The sequence below is a fragment of the Gopherus flavomarginatus genome, chromosome 6 (genome assembly GCF_025201925.1).
Source record: "Gopherus flavomarginatus isolate rGopFla2 chromosome 6, rGopFla2.mat.asm, whole genome shotgun sequence".
Lineage (NCBI taxonomy): Eukaryota > Metazoa > Chordata > Testudines > Testudinidae > Gopherus > Gopherus flavomarginatus.
The window spans coordinates 105,701,749-105,721,045 of record NC_066622.1 but is presented as its reverse complement, the minus strand read 5'-3'; the positions used below and the strand labels follow the sequence as shown (position 1 = coordinate 105,721,045).

General features: G+C 48.3%; 1 protein-coding gene across 3 annotated transcripts in view; it reads left to right on the top strand.

Annotated features, from left to right (window-relative positions):
- SLC16A12 (solute carrier family 16 member 12) overlaps positions 1 to 19,297 on the top strand; it is a 69,263-nt gene that overhangs the window by 6,863 nt on the left and 43,103 nt on the right. Inside the window, exon 1 of one of the 3 annotated variants that reach the window (XM_050959503.1) lies at positions 9,929 to 10,012. The exons of 1 other annotated variant lie outside the window; for it this stretch is intronic. The gene's annotated coding sequence lies outside the window, so the exon portion shown is untranslated. Of the gene's footprint in view, positions 1 to 9,928; positions 10,013 to 11,669; positions 11,759 to 19,297 lie in introns of those variants that run through there. One more of the 3 variants, XM_050959504.1, reaches the window with a different exon arrangement.

The window sequence follows — 19,297 nt, the reverse complement described above, 5'->3', positions numbered from 1 at the left end:
GGAAGAGGCAAGGGAAAGGGGTGGAATGGAGTGGGAAGAGGTGGGGTGGGGGTTTGGGAAAAGGAGTAAGGGTGGAGCTTGGGGTGGAGTGGGAGTCCAGCACCCCCAGGAGAAACCACAAAATCAGCTCCTCTGAGTGCAGGCACTGCCTAAATCATTTTCTGAAAGATACACAGGAAGTGTGTGGTAGAGGCAGGAATAGAACTCATATCTCTTGAGCGGCAGACCAATCTGAGAAGAGCATCTCTAACTGTAATCAAGTGTTCATCACAATACAGTATTAAAAAGCTGGATGCCCAACAGAGGTGCTCTCACACATTGTATTAACTCTACTACTAAATCATGAGTTCCCTATGTGGAAAGGCTTTTAATACTAAGACAACATGATAGGGTTTTAGTTTAAGAACAGAAACCAGAATAATCTGAATCTCACCAAAAATATAACTGTTGTATTTATATATTTTTAAATCACCCCCTATCAGTTCTGTGCTTGGGACAAATCCAGCCCTGGGCAGAGAACCCTCTGGCAGCAGAACTGGGGTGACTCCATAGTACAAGAGAAGAGGTATGCAGGCAGCACCCCTGTGCAATGCAGAGCCCACTCCACAAGAGCACCCTGGATGCCTGGACATGGGGTTCAGATGAAGGTAAGGCATGTGTTGTCAGGGCTGGAAGACAAATGGGCTACCCTCACCTTTGGATTGCAGTATCCCTGCAGAGTAGCTCCATGACCTGGGGAGAAGAATTTCTCCTGCTGCGCACATACTGCAGTTACTTATGCTGGGTAAGGGGCCCAAGATTTGGCCCTGAAGAAGTTCTGTGGAAGCTGTGTAATAAATCACAACATAGCTCTTTTCCTAGGTCCTGCTTCTGCACCACTGAAGTCAATGGGAGTGTTGCGCTTGCTTTTTGTAAATTACATACAGCACCACGGACAGGGAGCCAGGTCTGGGATGGAAGACAGCTACCGAACAACACTCAGCACACTGAATAGCATCAGAGGAGGGAAAACCTTGGCCCTACTTTGCTCATATTACTATATTCCTATATAATAAGTGCCATGGGATTTTTAATATCCATGTAGAGCTGAGTGGGCCCAGACCTCATCTGAAAAATCCAAATGCAGTATTCAGCATGCAGCTCAGTTTATTTTCTTAATATAAATGAAAAGCTGCTCACATTTGAGCATGTTGTTCCAAGAGTTTGAATCTAGGGTCCAAAGCCCACTGAAGTCTATGGGAGTCTTTCCATTGGGTTCAGTGGTTTCTGAGTCAGGCTGTAAGCATTCAGAATCAGTGCTAGCAGTCCCACTCATACATGTACACTTACCATGATGTTTAGAGATTTATGTAGTACAGCACATTATCCATGCACACGGAAATAAGGAGGCATCCTCACATGGGCAATATTCTATTATTTATGTATTACAAGTAATGGAAGTACTAAAAAGTGGACCTACCCATATGAACTAAGTGCACTTGGCACAGCTTAAAAATACGTCCTAAAGAAAAATGCCTCCATATTCTACACTGGATCTTTGAACAGAATACATCAAAATTAACATTTAATTAAATTTAATTGCAAGCAGACACAGAAAAAGGTGACTCTGATAGTCATACATGGGGAAATTACTAGTACTTAATCAGTCTAGGTTCTTAACCCTATCTGAATCCTATTGAGTGAAGTAGCTGATGTTCTTCTTTGAGTGTTTGCTCATGTGTATTCCACAGTAGATGTGTGTGCTTGCCACGTGAACCGGTGTCAGAAGTTTTTCCCCTAGCAGTACCCGCAGGGAAGCGCTCCCCGCAACCTCTGGAGTGGCACCTCCATGGTGCGGTATAAGGGGAGCTGTGCGCTCCACCCACCCTCAGTTCCTTCTTGCCATCAGTAAAGGTGCTTCAGAACTGCTCTGCTCCGGCTTTGCTGTAGCTTGTCTCCAGAACTCTTGTTCGTTCAGTGTATGTGACCTGTAGTTAGTAGTCAATTAGTTTTAGTTTAGATTAGCTAGCGTGCCCGGGCTGGGCCATGCCCCGCGCCCCGGGTTTTCAGTCGTGTGACACTTGTCGGTGCCCAGTGCCAGTGAGTGATCTGCATGCAGACTGTTCATGCTGGTTGGGTGAAACTCATCGCATAGCACTGTTCCCACAGCCCTGGGTGTTGATCACTTGCGAGTCCCCATCGCGGATCCGCCTGTCGGAGCCGATAGCCAAGAAGCTGTTACCGATGGTACCAGACCTCCAGGTCGAGATCAAGGTCTCAGGGTCTGCTCTGCTCCCAGCACCACTGTTCCTTCCAGTCCAGGGACAGTGGCAGGTCATATGTCAGCCTGGCCTCTCTTTGTAACCGTTCATTGATAGGTCAGGCCGAGCAGTCCACTCCCCCAGTGCCACAGCAGGTGCAATGGCACTGGGCCTCATGGCCAGTGCAATGGTACCAGTGGGCACCGTGGCCCCTGACGCAGCCCCTGGTGGGGGTTTGCTCAGTGGCTGGAGCCTCAGAAGGGCCATCGGCTTCCCTCTCCCGGCTTCTGAGGAAGGAGTTGGTGGGACGTACAACTTTGGCACCGTGCCCAGACACTGACCAGATGGTGGACCCTCTGGTGCTAGTGGACACACAAACTACGGCGCTGGCTTCCTCGCCCTCCCCTGATCAGGCGATTACAGCCCCTCCTCCCTCCGTCCCGGAGAAGGACTTTAAGGCCCACCAAGAACTGTTAAAAAGGGTGGCATCAAGCCTCAACCTCCAGGCAGAGGAGGTGGAGGAGCCCTCAGACTCCCTGTTTAACATACTGTCTGCCTCAGTACCGGGCAGAGTGGCCTTGTCTCTCCACAAAGAGGTGGGGAAAATTTCAAATGCCCTGTGGCAAACCCCAGCCTCATTGGCCCCTTGTCTCTAAGAGAGCAGAAGGCAAGTATTTTGTGCCCACCAAGGGGCATGAATACCTATAAACCCACCCTGTTCTTAACTCCCTCGTGGTCGTGTTGGTCAACCACAGGGAGTGGCATGTTCAACCAGCCCCTATTCCGAAAAATAAAGATTCAAGGAGGCTGGACTCATTTGGAAGAAAAATTTATTCATCCTTGAGCTTCCAGTTACAGATAACAAACCATCAGGCTTTTCTGGGCTGGTATGAGTTCAATCTGTGGGACTCTCTGCCCAAGTTCAAGGACTTCTTCCAGGAGCGTGACATGAAGGAGTTCAAAGCTCTGGTGGAGGAAGGTACAGGGGCTGCCAGGGCAACCCTGCAGGCAGCGACGGATGCAGCAGACAAGGCCGCGTAGTAAATGGCCTCCACAATGTCCATGAGAAGGGCATTGTGGCTCCTGCTCTCTGGGTTGTCCAGTGAGGCGCAGATCTCCTTGCAGGACCTCCCGTTTGATGGCAAAGCACTGTTTGCGGAACAAATAGATATAAAACTCCATGGCCTGAAAGACTCCCATATGATGCTTCAGACTCTGGGTCTCTGTGTTCTGGATCTGACTAAACTTAAGTTTAAACCATAGCAGCTCCTGCCCAGGCCTCACACTCTAAATACGAGCCCACTTATAAAAGGTTATGGGACTATAGGAAACGCCTACAGAGACAGTCTCAGCCTGCCTGGGTCCTCCAAGGGCAAAAAGGCAGAGAAACGGTGGTTTTGATGGGATGTCTGGAGGTGCCCTGCCAGTTCTCATCAGGGATCCACGCACAATAGAGCTTCCCTTCTCCAATCGGTTGTGTGCTTTCCTTCTGGAGTGGTTGTGGCTGACCTCAGACCAATGGGTCCTCAACACCATCTCTCTAGGATCTTGCTCGAGCAGGAGGTAGGGTGGCTCCTTGGCCTAGGAGCAGTAGAAGTGGTGCCAGTGGAGTTCAAATGCAAGGGGTACTACTCCCGCTTTTTCCTTATCCTGAAGCCCAAAGTGGGACTCAGGCCCATCCTGGACCTGCGAGGCCTGAACCAGTAAATGGTGAAGCTCAAGTTCCTCATGGTCTCCCTGGCCTCCATCATCCCCTCCTTGGATCCTGGGGACTAGTACACCGCCCTCGATCTGCAGGACGCATACTTCCACATCCATATATTCAAGGGAAACAGACGCTTGCTCCGTTTCACGGTTGGGCAGGAGCACTACCAATTTATAGTCCTCCCATTTGGCCTGCCCACTGCCCCCAGGGTATTTACAAAGTGTATGTCGGTGGTAGCGGCCTACCTCAGGAGTAAGAGGGGAAGATCTGGACCCCTCATCTCGATGACTGGCTGGTCAAGGGTAGCTCCCAGTCGCAGGTGTGGAATCACGTGATGCTCCTTCTGTCCATATGCACCACTTTGAGCCTGTTGGTAAATGACATCAAGACATGCATCCGATGAACTAGGTATTAACCCATGAAAGCTCATGCTCCAATACATCTGTTAGTGTATATGGTGCCACAGGACTCTTTGCTGCTTTTACAGATCCAGACTAACACGGCTACCCCTCTGATACTTGACACCAAGTCCATGTTAGTCCCGATACAACACATAGAGTTTATCGGGGCGGTCCTGGATGCCACGTCAACCAGAGCCTCCCTCCCTCCCTCAGAACAGGTTCGAGACCCTGAAAGGGCTCATCAGCACGGTCACGAGGTTTCCAGTGACAACAGCCAGAGTGTGCCTCCAGCTCCTGGGTCACATGTCAGTGTGCACGTATGTGGTCTGCCACGCCAGACTCAGGATGAGGCCCCTCCAGCTCTGGTTGGTCTCAGCGTTCTCTCGGCCAGAGACATGATGGACAAAGTCCTCACTGTGTCCAAACCGGTGATCGCCTCCCTAAGATGGTGGTCCTCCCCTGGGAACATGCTCCACAGGGTTCTGTTCAGAGGCAGGTCCCTGTCGATGAAACTGGTGTCCAATGCATCGGATTTGGGGTGGGGAGCCCATGTGGGGAATGTTCAGACCCAAGGTCTGTGGTCTGTGCAGGACCTGGCCCTCCACATCAAGGAGCTCAGGGCAGTGCGGCGGGCATGCAGAGCCTTCTGCTCTCACCTGAAGGGCTGGGAGGTCAGGATTCTCACGGACAACATGGCCTTGATGTTTTACATCAACCGGCAAGGTGGGGCCCAATCCTCTGCCCTGAGTCAGGAAACCCTCAGGCTGTGGGACTTCTGTATGGCCCATGACATTTGCCTACCACCTACCGGGTGCCTGGAACTCGCGGGCGGATCGCTTGAGAAGGGACTTCTTCTCTTAGCACAAGTGGTCTCTTCACCCAGAGGTGGTGTACAGACTTTTCCAAGAGTGGGGAACTCCCCAGGTGGACCAGTTTGCAACTCGGCAGAACCATCACTGTCCCCTGTTCTGCTGCAAGGGGGGACTGGAATGGGGCACTATCTCTGATGCCTTCCTCCTGTCCTGGTCAGGCTGGTTTCTCTATGCCTTCCCTCCCATTCCCACTGATAGGCAAGGTCCTGGAAAAGATAAAGGCAGACAGGGACTGGGTCCTACTGATTGCTCCAGCATGGCCCAGGCAGCATTGGTACAGGACCCTCACGGGCCTGGTGGTTGCCTTGCTGTGGCCGTTACTATCCTGCCTGGACCTGTTCTCCCCGGACCAGGGCTACCTCCTCCACCCCAACCTAGCAGCACTCCATCTCACAGCGTGTCTGCTCGATGGTTAGGTCAGGAGGAGAGGACGTGCTCGGAGAAGACGTCCAGCGCTTCCTCTTGGAAAGCAGGTGACCCTCCATGCACCGAGCCTACTTGGCAAAGTGATCTCAGTTCTCCCAATGGGAAGATGAGCAGGGCATTCCCCCCATGGCTGCCCTGATCCAGCTCATTCTGGACTACTTCCTTCACCTTAGGGCCTAGGGCCTGGCACCCTCATCCATCAAGGTGCACTTGGCGGCCATATTGGCCTTCTACCCACCGGTGCAGGGCCACATGGTATTCTCTCATGATATGACTGGCTGATTCCTTAAGAGATTGGATCTTCTCTTCTCATATGTCAGACCCCCAGTGGGACCTGAACCTGATGCTGGCCCACCTCACAGGCCCCTGATTTGAGCTGCTGGCTACATGCTCCTGGTCGCACCTCTCGTGGAAGGTAGCCTTCCTAGTGACAATCACGTCAGTTAGATGGGTCTCAGAACTCAGGGCCCTGACCTCTGATCCCCCATACACGGTGTTCCATAAGGATAAGGTTCAGCTCCACCTACATCCTTCGTTCCTCCCGAAGGTGGTCTCCGCCTAACACATGGGTCAGGACATTTTCCTGCCAGTCCTCTGCCCCAAGCCCCATGCGTCCAGTAAGGAGCACCACCTCCACATGCTGGATGTGAGATGGGCTCTGGCTTTCTACCTGGAGCAGACAAAACTGTTCAGAAAGTCCTCGCAACTGTTCATCACCTCAGCCGAACGCATGAAGGGTTGGCCAATCTTCACTCAGCGGCTCTCCAACTGGATAACATCATGTATCCGTACGTGTAATGACCTGGTGGGAATTTCCCTGGTGTCAATTATGAGGGCACACTCGACTAGGGTGCAGGCCTCGTCGGCCGCCTTTTGGGCCCATGTCCCCATCCAGGACATTTTTAGGGCTGCTACGTGGTCTTCAGTTCACACTTTCACCTCGAATTACGCGATCATCTCCCAAACCAGGGAGGACACTGGGTTCAGCAGGGCTGTGCTCTGTCCCTAGAATTTGTCCCTTCTACCCATGTCCAACAGATACAGCTTGGAATTACCTACTGTTGAATACACAAACAATCACTCGAAGAAGAAAAGTCAGTTACCATTTCCATAACTGGTGTTCTTTGAGATGTGTTGCTCATGTCTATTCCACATCCCGCCCTCCTTCCCCTCTGTCGGAGTTGTCTGGCAAGAAGGAACTGAGGGTGGAGGGAGCGCGCAGTACCTCTTATACTGCGCCATGGAGGCGTCACTCCAGGGGTTGTTAGGAGTGCTCTCTATGGGTACTGCTAGGGGAAAAACTTCCGACACCGGTGCACATGATGAGCACGCACACCTATTGTGGAATAGACATGAGCAACACATCTCGAAGAACACCAGTTACGGAAAAGGTAACTGTCTTTTTTTTTTTCCTTAAGTGAGTTAAAGGAAAGTCTGAAGTTAATGTTAGTAAGAGATAAGTTCAAAGGTTGTCTATAGGCTCTGTCTTGATGGGCAAAAAGGGTATGTTTCTAATTGTATTAGCTCAATTGAATTAACTAAGAAGCCCTCTTAGGGTATGTCTACACTGCATGTGGGAATGATTCTCCCAGTCCAGGGCCACAGACTTGCACTAGCACCCTAAAAATAGCAGTGTAAATGTTGCTTTAATCTTGTAACTTGGGCTCTTAAGTCCTTTCCCCTCCTGCTCCAGGCTTCAGAGTCCGCCCTGGCCACAACATCTATGCAGCTATTTCTGGAGCACTTGCATGTGAAGGCTTGTTCTCACCTGCAGTGTAGACATGCCCTTAATGCTCATGAAGACCAAAGAGGCTTGTTAATCCTGTTAAACTAATTTGACTGAGCCAAAGTAATTTAAAAAAACACACCTAATTCATCTGTCAAGAGTCAGAGGGTTTAAAAAATTATGAGAAAGGCACAATGGCCTCCGAGGCTGTGTCTAGATGGACAAATAAGGAGACGTTCTCCTCTCAGGTAGTTTTAGCACCTAGTGTCTCTTTTTTACCACAGTTGCTAATGTGGTAATTTCCTAAGGTGGACACCTCCGTTTGTAGGTTTTCATACCTTAGCAGGCACTGAGGTAAACCCTCAGCTCCCCACTTGTATTTATCTCTGACCTATGTGTAAATTACACTTGTCTTGCTCACACTAGGATTTTATCATATGTTATCTAGTACACAGTAACCTGATCCCCCCACTTTTTTTTGTTTTGTTAGTGTGGATGCACCTTCAGAGTATTTAGAGCTGGTTGTTAGGCTTCAGTGCAGCAAAGTGCAGCCTTGTTCTCTGCCTGCTTGCATACTGCAGGAACCAAACCAACCCAAAGAGCATTATTTTGAGACAAAGAGATGTCAGGATTTAGATCTAATAAGTTAGACTTTACCTGCTAGGAAGAGTTAAAGGATATCTTAATTGAGTTAAGCTAACTCATCTGAGGCCATGTCTACATCTAAAATTTTGCAGCGCTGGTTGTTACAGCTGTATTAGTACAGCTGTATAGGGCCAGCGCTGCAGAGTGGCCACACTTACAGCAACCAGCGCTGCAAGTGGTGTTAGATGTGGCCACACTGCAGCGCTGTTGGGCGGCTTCAAGGGGGGTTCGGGGAACGCGAGAGCAAACCGGGAAAGGAGACCAGCTTCGCCGCGGTTTGCTCTCGCGTTCCCCGAACCACCCTGCAAACCGCAGGGAAGGAGACCTGCTTGTTCGGGGAATGAGAGAGCAAACCGCGGCGAAGCTGGTCTCCTTTCCCGGTTTGCTCTCGCGTTCCCCGAACCACCCTGCAAACCGCAGGGAAGGAGACCTGCTTGCTCGGGGGTTCGGGGAACGCGAGAGCAAACCGGGGAAGGAGACCAGCTTCGCCGCGGTTTGCTCTCGCGTTCCCGGAACCACCCTGCAAACCGCAGGGAAGGAGACCTGCTTGCTCGGGGTTCGGGGAACGCGAGAGCAAGCCGGGGAAGGAGACCAGCTTGATTACCAGAGGCTTCCTCAGGTATGCTGGGATACCTGCTTATTCCACGGAGGTCAAGAAAAGCGCTGGTAAGTGTCTATACTTGATTACCAGCGCTGGATCACCAGCGCTGGATCCTCTACACCCGAGACAAAACGGGAGTACGGCCAGCGCTGCAAACAGGGAGTTGCAGCGCTGGTGGTGCCCTGCAGATGTGTACACCTCCTAAGTTGCAGCGCTGTAACTCCCTCACCAGCGCTGCAACTTTCTGATGTAGACAAGCCCTGAGGAAATTGGATTGAAAAACACTTTTTTGCCCCAGAAGACAGGACTTTATTGTGCTGAATCCAGGCCTTGTTTAGACTAGATTCAGGATGTGATGTTGGCACATATAATACGTTCTTGAAGTCTAGTATCAACTAGGAACATTGCTTTAACTTAACCCGTGCTAAATGGCTGAGATAAAAGGAGTAACATCACTCCATAAATGTTAGCCTAGACAAGTCCTGGACAGCCCAGGCATAATTCATTTCCCCAAATTAATCTCAACTTTCCATTTGCTTTCGCTCTCATCTGCCTCTAGCAGCTCCCCTTGACTGGACAACAGGTACTATGGTGAGCCTGTCTTAACCAAATATTAGCATCAATTTGGGATCATTCTGAGTGAAGTTCAGTGTTGGGAAAGGCGCTGGGTTTATCCTACTATTTATACTGTGACATAGAATTAACTAAATAATTCCTAGAATTCTTTGTCAAATACTGAGTTGAAATAAGGAGCACCTTGCATTTCAGACAGCCACTGCCTTTCCCTGCATTAATGCAGTTGACAGCTGTTGAAAAGTGAGGAACGTTATTGTGAATAAAGCTATGTCCAGCCAGCTCATCTGGCCTGTGATCTTAAAATCCACAGCAATTTCTCGGATACTTTACAAGCTGTTTAAAGTGGTGCCTGAAGTACTTTTGAAAGATATGCATTTGCCAACATTTGCGGGCCTTGGTGGTTATTTTGTTAAGATCCGAGTATTTAATTGAATCAAAGAGAACACATCATGCCGGAAGCAAAAACGAACCCACTGGCCTCTTGTTCCGAAAAGCTCTCTCCTCCAGCCCCCTTGGAGGCAATCCAGATCAGATGCAGCTCTTTTCAGCCCAATTTGTATTAGATTCTTGTGGTTTCAGGTGCCCCACGTAAAGTAAGCAGAGGCCAGGGGAGTTGGTGTAATCCGATTCCAGAGAGCTAGGGGCCAGGATTTCACTGTAACTTGGCTGCGGCTTCCCTAGCTCACGGCGGATCGGCACGAGCTGCAGTTGAACGCCCCGGGCAGCCCTAGGAGGAGTCTGGATGTGCCCCTGACTGACCGCCTCTTCCACACGGGTCTCGCGGGGAGATCAGCGCCGCTGCAGCCCAGGTCCACGCGCGGTAAGCGCCTCCTGCTGACCCTGGGGTAGGGTTTTATAGCAGCGGCTGGTCAGGGCTGGCTAGGCGGGGGCGGTGATAGCGCTCAGGGCTCGGGGAGTTGGCGTGCGAGGGGGCCAGCGGAGGAGGAGAGGGGAGCAGCGGGGTGCGATAGGAGATGGAAAGGGAGCCGGGGTGTTAAGGGGTGAGGGTGGAGACTGCAGAGGAGGAAAGACGTGTGGGGTTGAGGTGGGGGCAGGAAGGGATGCATCATTATTGGGATTGCAATAGCACCTACCGGCCCCAGTCATGGGCGAGGGGGAAAGTTAACGTGCGTGAGAGTGTTGGGGATTATGGGGGCTAAGGGGTGTGTGCTGAGGGTTGGGGGGGGCGGTATGACGGGGGGAGGATTATGTGGGGTAACGGGGTGTGTGCTGAGGGTTGGGGGGCGGTATGACGGGGGAGGATTATGTGGGGTAGCGGGGTGTGTGCTGAGGGTTGGGGGGGGCGGTATGACGGGGGGAGGATTATGTGGGGTAACGGGGTGTGTGCTGAGGATTGTGGGGGGGCGGTATGACGGGGGGAGGATTATGTGGGGTAACGGGGTGTGTGCTGAGGATTGTGGGGGGGCGGTATGACGGGGGGAGGATTATGTGGGGTAACGGGGTGTGTGCTGAGGATTGTGGGGGGGGCGGTATGACGGGGGGAGGATTATGTGGGGTAACGGGGTGTGTGCTGAGGATTGTGGGGGGGCGGTATGACGGGGGGAGGATTATGTGGGGTAGCGGGGTGTGTGCTGAGGGTTGTGGGGGGGGCGGTATGACGGGGGGAGGATTATGTGGGGTAACGGGGTGTGTGCTGAGGATTGTGGGGGGGCGGTATGACGGGGGAGGATTATGTGGGGTAACGGGGTGTGTGCTGAGGATTGTGGGGGGGCGGTATGACGGGGGGAGGATTATGTGGGGTAACGGGGTGTGTGCTGAGGGTTGGGGGGAAGAGCCGGTAGGATTAGGGGGGGGAAGGATTATGTGGGGTAGCGGGGTGTGTGCTGAGGATTGTGGGGGGGCGGTATGACGGGGGCAGGATTATGTGGGGTAACAGGGTGTGTGCTGAGGGTTGGGGGGCGGTATGACGGGGGAAGGATTATGTGGGGTAGCGGGGTGTGTGCTGAGGGTTGGGGGGGCGGTATGACGGGGGGAGGATTATGTGGGGTAACGAGGTGTGTGCTGAGGGTTGGGGGGGGCGGTATGACGGGGGGAGGATTATGTGGGGTAACGGGGTGTGTGCTGAGGGTTGGGGGGGTTCGGTATGACGGGGGAGGATTATGTGGGGTAACGGGGTGTGTGCTGAGGGTTGGGGGGCGGTATGACGGGGGAGGATTATGTGGGGTAGCGGGGTGTGTGCTGAGGGTTGGGGGGGCGGTATGACGGGGGGAGGATTATGTGGGGTAGCGGGGTGTGTGCTGAGGGTTGGGGGGCGGTATGACGGGGGGAGGATTATGTGGGGTAGCGGGGTGTTTGCTGAGGGTTGAGGGGGCAGTATGACGGGGGGAGGATTATGTGAGGTAACGGGGTGCGTGCTGAAGGTTGGGGGGGAAGGATCGGTATGATGGGGGGAGCAGGGGGAGGAACTCCTCTGAATTGTTGCTTGTATAATGACAGGAGAGTTTGTCTCTCTTGCCCCACCACCCTGTTCATGCTGTCAGGCAACCAGTCCCTTAGCAGGAGCAGATTTCCAAGGTGCAACGGCAGCCAATGGCAGGGGCGGCAGGTTTGTATCATTTTTGCGGGTGCCCAGAATGGGTCCAAGTTTCCCCCGCCTCAACACACGCGCCTGCCTTGTAAATCGATATATATTTTTTAAACTAATGCGAACATGGAGTGGATTAACAGTTTCCCTATATTGCCCAGTGCGGGGTTGGGGAGACGATGAATCTGGCTGGGGGTGCAGGCTCTGGGGTGGGGCTGGAGATGAGGGGTTCATGGTGCAGGAGGGGGCTCAGGGCTGGGGCAGAGGGTTGCAGTGTGGGGGTATGAGGGTTTGGATGTGGAGGGGCTCAGGTCTGGGGCAGAGGGTTGCAGTGCGGGGGGATGAGGATTTGGGGCAGACTTGCGGTGTGGCGGGATGAGGGTTTGGGATGGGGGGCTCAGGGCTAGGGATGGGGCAGAACATTGAGGTGTGGGGGGATGAGGGTTTGAGTGTGGGGGGGCTCAGGGCTGGGGCAGAGGGTTGAGGTGCAGGGGTGAGGGCTGTGGGTGGGGCCACGGATAAGGGATTCACAGTGCAGGAGGAGGCTCAGGGCTGGGGGTGTGGGCTCTGGGGCAGGGCTGGGGATGAGCAGTTTGGGGTGCAGGCAGGCTGCCTTGGGCTGGAACTAGAGAGGAGGACTCCACAGTCACCCCAGCCCTCTCCCCACCAGCAGCAGCAAGCTCCAGGGGAGGACCCCCGTCTGCCCTCAGCAGCACACTCATCCAGCACCATCACTGCATTGTTCCTAGGGGCTGGGCCCCTCCCAGGTCCAGGAAGCCCCCTTGGCTCACCTGTGATGGGTGCTGGCGGGGGGGAGGGCTGCCATCACATGTGCACCTCCTCCCCTCCGCAGGTGGTGGCTGTGCCACTGCCTCTGCCTGCTGCCAGCACCGCTCCCTTTTGTAGCTGGCAGCTGCCAGCAAGGGAGTGCAGTGAGGAGCAGCAGGGCGGCCCACTGTCCAGGGTGCAGGCAGGGACACTCTGGGGGAGGCACACATGTGTGGCAGCTGGGGCTGGGGAAGGCACACGGGGCAGCAGGCGGGGGCAGGGGGAGAGACCTGGGCCTGAACATTGATGGAGCCTGGCCCCCGTGGCCTGAATTTGCTGGGACACAGGCACCAAGGGCCTATATAACTCACTGTCCCTGGCCAATGGCAAGAAGATTTCCAAATGCTCCTCTAGTTAGATCAGCTAGGAAACTTCCTGGGGAAAGTGGCTTTTCCTTGGTTGTTTTAACAGTCTTGGAACAAGGATATGGTGCTGTTACCTGGACAAGGTGAGGTAGAGATGCGACTAGAGGGGACATGGGCAGGGATCTCCCAGAGCAAAGTGCAGCCTTATTCTCTGCCTGCTTGCTATGTGCAGGAACCAAAGCAACCCAAAGAGCATTATTTTGAGACAAAGGGATGTCTGGATTTAAATCTAAGAAGTTAGACTTACCTGCTAGGCTAGGAAGAGTTTCAACTGGGAAATAATTTCAAAAACGCACTTTGCAAAGCTGTTACAGGGCAGAGTCCGGCTTTCCCCCCTTGAGTTCAAAGGCAAAATGCCCAGTGAATTCAGTAGGAAGAGGATTGCTGCTTTGGGGCCAGGCCATGCTATGTTACTCACATCGAGTAGCATTGTCCTCCATAGGTACCCCTATCAACTTCAGTGGTACTAATTCAATGTGTGAGAGTCAGAGGTACCGCAAGCTGGCATTCTGGGCTTGTCTGTCAAACACTCTTCCTGTAAGTGTATTGGAGATGAGATTTTAAAGAGACAGTGTGTTGTGGTAGACCTATATTTAGCCCTGCATATATGGAAATAGTTTGCAGTGTAGTATAAAATCATAAATGTGACTATTCTAGAGCTGGTTAAAAACTTTGAAAATTGTATACTAAAACGGGCATATATTTCATAAACAATTGTGTGAAAAATTCATTCCATTTTCTAGTTAGCTATGGAGCTAGTAAAAACATTTCCAAATTCAACAGGAAAAGTGGGATGGAACTTTCACTCCCCCACACCAAATCATTTGAGTCCCATTTTTTTGAGCAGCTCTACAATATTTACATTTTTGTTGCTGATTGTATAATAAGGCAAACTTACATAAAAGCTCTGTCATGTAGTCCAATAGTTTGAATCACATGAGTTTCTTAACCAATATTTTAAGTGAATGGTCTTCAGATTCCTTCTACTTTTGTGATTTCCAACCACAGAACTGTGATTGATTGATTTTTAAAAACATATTTGTTTTCAATTTTTCAGTTTATAATGCATCAGTATGATTAACTATGAGTGATGCAATAAAAAAAATGCTTCAACTGTCCAAATTCCCACATAGTATCACAGAATGTAATTATCTTATTCTTTGGGATACCTGTACAACTAGACCTGTTCCAAATTCTTTTGGAAATAATTATTTCAAATATAAGAATGAACATTGGAGCATTTGCAGCACTAGCTATGCCTTTGTAGTATGTAATACGTGTAGAGAGGATTAATTGTCTTTCTGTCAGTTCATTACCTAAGTCTTGATCACGCACATGGTCTTTACTTTTAAAATTAGTCCCAATGAAATCAGTGGAAGTCATTTTGTGATGAAGGATTGCTAAATGTGGCCCATATTCTTTTACGGGCATATCAAAACCATAAAAATAAAAATGGTGACTCAGATAGGGCTCAATCGTGTTGAAGCCTTCTGGGAGGTCCTCAGTGCTGGCGGTATTTGTGTGCTCAGCATCTTGCTGGGCTGAGCCAACCCATAAGTATGAAGTAATATAAATATGCAAATACCTTCAAACCTACCTACACTATAAAGCTTTTAAACAATTATTTGTTTGTATCTCTATAAATTAGTACATGCTTGATAATTCAACCAGAAACCAAAAAAGCAAAATGAGAATACTTATAATGAGTCTTGGCTGAACTAATGCTTTTTGATTCATTTGCCATTAGTTTACTTTTAAACTTGTTTAATTTCCAGGAATGTAGACTCTTAATGAAACATTTTGGATGAATTCAAGTATGTTTGCACGATAACCTTTTGACTGCGTTGATTTTATCAAATTCAACAAGCTAGTTGGAGCAGACACTTTCTATTTGTTGTTGTATGTCTGTTCCTGCAGAGTCAGTGAAATGACGTTTCCTTTAATGCTGGGAAATTACAGGGAAAACATGAAACTTAATGAAGTGTAGCAGGATTACATTTTGCTCAAAAGAGGTCTGTTATGCCTTTATAGTAGATAATATTGTTATTAATATAACAATCATTACAATGAAATCTTTCACAAAAATAGTCTGTAGTATTATCCATTCATTACTTTTTCTCCACTATTTTATTTCATACCCTATTTTTCCTTTCTATTCGATTTTATCTTTTACTTTGTCATTACTGATGAGAGTGTGTGGCAACATCATTTTAACTGAGAATATATCAGTATTTTCTTTAGAAGCTTCCATTTTTAGCACTTTAAAACTCACTTATTAACTTTTGCTTTAAATTAAGACTGGGAAATGGCATGAAATAAAATATCTCAATACAAAAGAGTGCATTTTATCTTACAAAGCTTTGTCAAAATTGGTTTAGCTACAAAAATTCAGGGAGGAAAAGCTTGAAAACAGAGTATTTTGTCCACCTTTTGGGGATGAGTGTTCATCTTATACCTTTACCTAACAAATGGCTTTAAAAAGATACAGTTTTACTGACTGCTAAGGCTGGGCCAAATGCTGAAATCCTTTAGATCAAGCCTGTAGGGAGAGATTTTCAAATATTTTAGATACGCACTGGGAACTTCCTTCTTTAGTTTTGCGTGTGGTTACTGCACTTGTATGAAACAAAAAGTAATTGAATGCTCAAACATCCTCATATGATCATTTGGGCATGCAGTTAACAAGTAGGTATGTGCAGCCATGGTGACTGCACACAAAAAGAAGGCATGCACTTTTATGTATATTTGGCAGATGCTTGTCCTCATTGATTTTACTTTATTGGTATTTGATGATAATTGTAATGAATTTCAGGAGACATTTACTGTACCATTCTTTTTGCAGTGTGGTGATTTACAGCAGCATGCATGCAGCATGGTGATTTACAATCACAGCTGTCATATAGGAAGGGATCTTTGTATTGATAGGAACTGAATGTTATTCACTGGAATTCATTCTGCCAGTTAAATGGAACTGTAAAGCTTCAGGAGTGTACTGTGTCCAGATAATCATAGAATATCAGGGTTGGAAGGGACCTTAGGGGGTCATCTAGTCCAACCCCCTGCACAAAGCAGGACCAATCCCCAGACAGATTTTTGCCCCAGATCCCTAAATGGCTCCCCCCAAGGACTGAGTTTACAACCCCAGGTTTAGCAGGCCAATGCTCAAAGCACTGAGCTATGCCTCCCATAATAACCAGTACTCTTTTTGTAAAGCATGCTGAGATGCCTCTAAGTATACAGAGTAGTTAAAAGTAGGCAAAGTTACTTAGTCACAATGTATACTGCTTACATATGGGAATGTTACACAGTGTGCACTTTGAGTATTCTGTGGACGTGCTGTTTAAGTTTTACATACTCTAAAAGTATGATGCAACTAGCCATGTTTTCATTTAGAAGCACAGTCAAGGAGATTGAAAAATCAGTGGGGCACAGCAGCTTCCAAAATCCACTGTAATTGGTTCCCAACTGGAATAAAAGTATGTTGCTTTTATATCAGTATTTTAAAATTCCTATTCCCACCTTGGCCAGATACATATATTCTTTCTAAATGATGATCCTGCTGTAGCATCTTACAAAAAATTTACAGTGAGAGATATTTCTATGTTGTTCTGTGTGGGTATCAATAAAAAAACACTGCTATACTTCATTGTTCTTAGAGATCGAGAGATATACTGTACACTAGGGGCAATTTACAGTGAGTGTAAAAACTGTGCCACTTCTTACTATTTCATTTAAGTTCAAGAGACCTCTTGTCATCCCTACTATACTTTTCTAACAGGAACTGAATTTGATACTCATATGGGGAAAGTTCTGAATTACAGTTACTTGCTATTAAAGTCCTGAGACAGTGGTAAAGAACCACTAATTTGCTGTCTTCTACATAAAATGAGAAATTGTGTTAGAACAAAGAAACCAGTATTTTCCCTAAAGCTACTCAGTCTCCTCAGCTTTTCATTGCTGCAGTTTCATCTTAAATCTTCCTGGAACCCACTTGTTTGGAGACCCTGATACACATTTAAAGAAATGGTACACATATTTCACATCTCCCTGTTTCCTATATAAAGAAACTTAAACAAGAATGAATATTTAAAAACAAGTTAGAGATCCACGAACCTCATTGGCTTCATATTTCATCCCTGGAGTAGAGTTTTTTCTCTTGGATTGCCCAGTCCCAAAGGTGTAGAGCTCTTCTCAAGAGGATGATCTTCCTTTGCTATGGTGGGAGTCCCATTGCCACTAAGGTCACATATCAATTCAAACTGGGTTTGGAAGCAGCTGCTAAATTCTTTTTCTGGATTGCCTACCGTGATCGGTTTTGAGCGTGCAAGAACTCGGGAGCAGCTGAATGTGGTGACCCAGCTGATGTTGGCCAATATTTATTCCCCTTAAATTTTAAACGGGGCTGTGGTCTCATGGTCTAAAGTTTGGTGCATTTTACTGCCCTCAGCGTAACACAAGTGGCTCCTGCTGGGGATCTTGGGTAAAATTCTGCAGTTCTTACACAGCCTTCACTATGGTAACAATTTCCTTGGGCTGGATAGTAGATAGCCACAGCCCTGCATTGTAGGTTGGAGTGCAGGAGCACCCAGTCCAGCAGCAGCTCTAGGGTGCATTGTGCTTCAGGGAGACACAATACCTCTGGGAGCTCTCAGGAGCACAGATGGCTGCTGCACCACTCCGGGAGAGGGGGGTGCAGCATTCACTTCTCTCTGCTGCCCGGTCCCCACTCTTCCTTGCCCTCTTTATAAAAGATAGCGCTAACAGTGGCAGTAACCCATTGACTTCCATGGGAGTTATGTTGTAGTGAAGATTAGGTAAGGAATGCAGGCTTTGACCTCTTACGAATAAAACAAAAGCAGCAGCCTAAAATTTCCCTTTGTAGGACCCATCTGACCACAGCTAGAAGTCATATTAATCCTTTAGGAGCTGTGCTCTAGTATCAAAGTAATGGGTATTAAAAACCTTCCTTGTATTTAGGGTTATTCTTCATTTTGGAGTAGCAAGACATATCTCCAATTTTTATTTCACTGGGAAGGGGTTGGTGTCCTGGAGAACAAACTCAGTGCACATTCAGTTTCCATATGGTCCCTAGATAACACAGTGATTGGTACCCAAGATCAGATTGTTCAGGCTGCATGTTACGGTGCCCTGCAAAATTCAAATATAGCGAGGAAGGACCTCTAATACTCACTCTCTCCTTCAATAGCTGAGGCCAAATCTGGCACTCATTACCTGCAAACTTTGGAGTTGTGCAAACTTCAGAGGCAGTAAGTCTTAGCTCAACAGCAAGATAATATAGCCAAAAGATGAGCCTATTGTTGGAGTCTCAAAAGCTTCTCCCCTGAGCCAAACCTGCACTGCAGCTGAGAGTTGTAGAGCTGCTGTGGAGATCGAGATCACCAGGTGTGTATGATTTTATTAGAATCAATTTGTTTATCCCTGGTAAACCTGATCAGTTACCTGTCATGCACTAAATGATGCCATTTAAGAGTTTATTTGGGCTGCAAAGCCTGTGCACTGAGCTGTCTTGTTTGTAAGGTTCTCTCTAAAGTGGTGTACTCTGCTCTCCGGCTCCTAAGCACTTGTAACAAACCAAACAAGGCTTTCATTTTTCCCCTTGTATGTGTCATAATTATTTATCTGTGCCTCCCTCCTATAGACTCTCACATTTAACTACTTGATGCTGTTAGAAGGTGAAATAATGAACTTAGAAGATGGTAACTGAAGGTTCGTTAGTGTCGTTTTGAGTCAGTGATGTTACCTGTCTTTTACTGTTGGAATATTTACCTTTTCTTGTCTCCTTTTTCTGTTATTTTATTGTGAGGTGATTTTTATTGGTTTTATTATGAACTCTGTCTTAATAAGTTATAGAAAATAAAGAAACAGAGATGTAGATAAGGAACTGGGTTTTTAATAATCACTCTCTGGGGAAACAGATTTAGTACACTTAAATGAATTAATAGACTAAAGGAAGTTATATTTTTGTGGAGGAGAATATGTAAATGTGTATGATAAAACAGATTCTCAGGTTGATGGAAAGTTTAGTTTTAGGGCCTAATTCTTCTTTAACTTGTATTGGTGTAAACAGGAGTAAGTCCATTCAAGTCAATGAGGGTAAAATGATGTAAACTCATTGTCACTGAGAGATGAATCAAGCTCTCAAATAACCCCGAGGTATTTTAAGTTTGGTTCCCTTCAGCAGTACCATTTATCACTGGTGTTTTCTGTGGCATGTGCTATATTGCCTCTGGATTTTTAATGTCATGTACAATTAAGTGCTATGGAAAGATCATCCTGACAAAGTGCAGGCATACTGTGAAAGTGCAGCTCGGGGCCAGAAGTAGGTATTTTTACGTCATTTAAATCC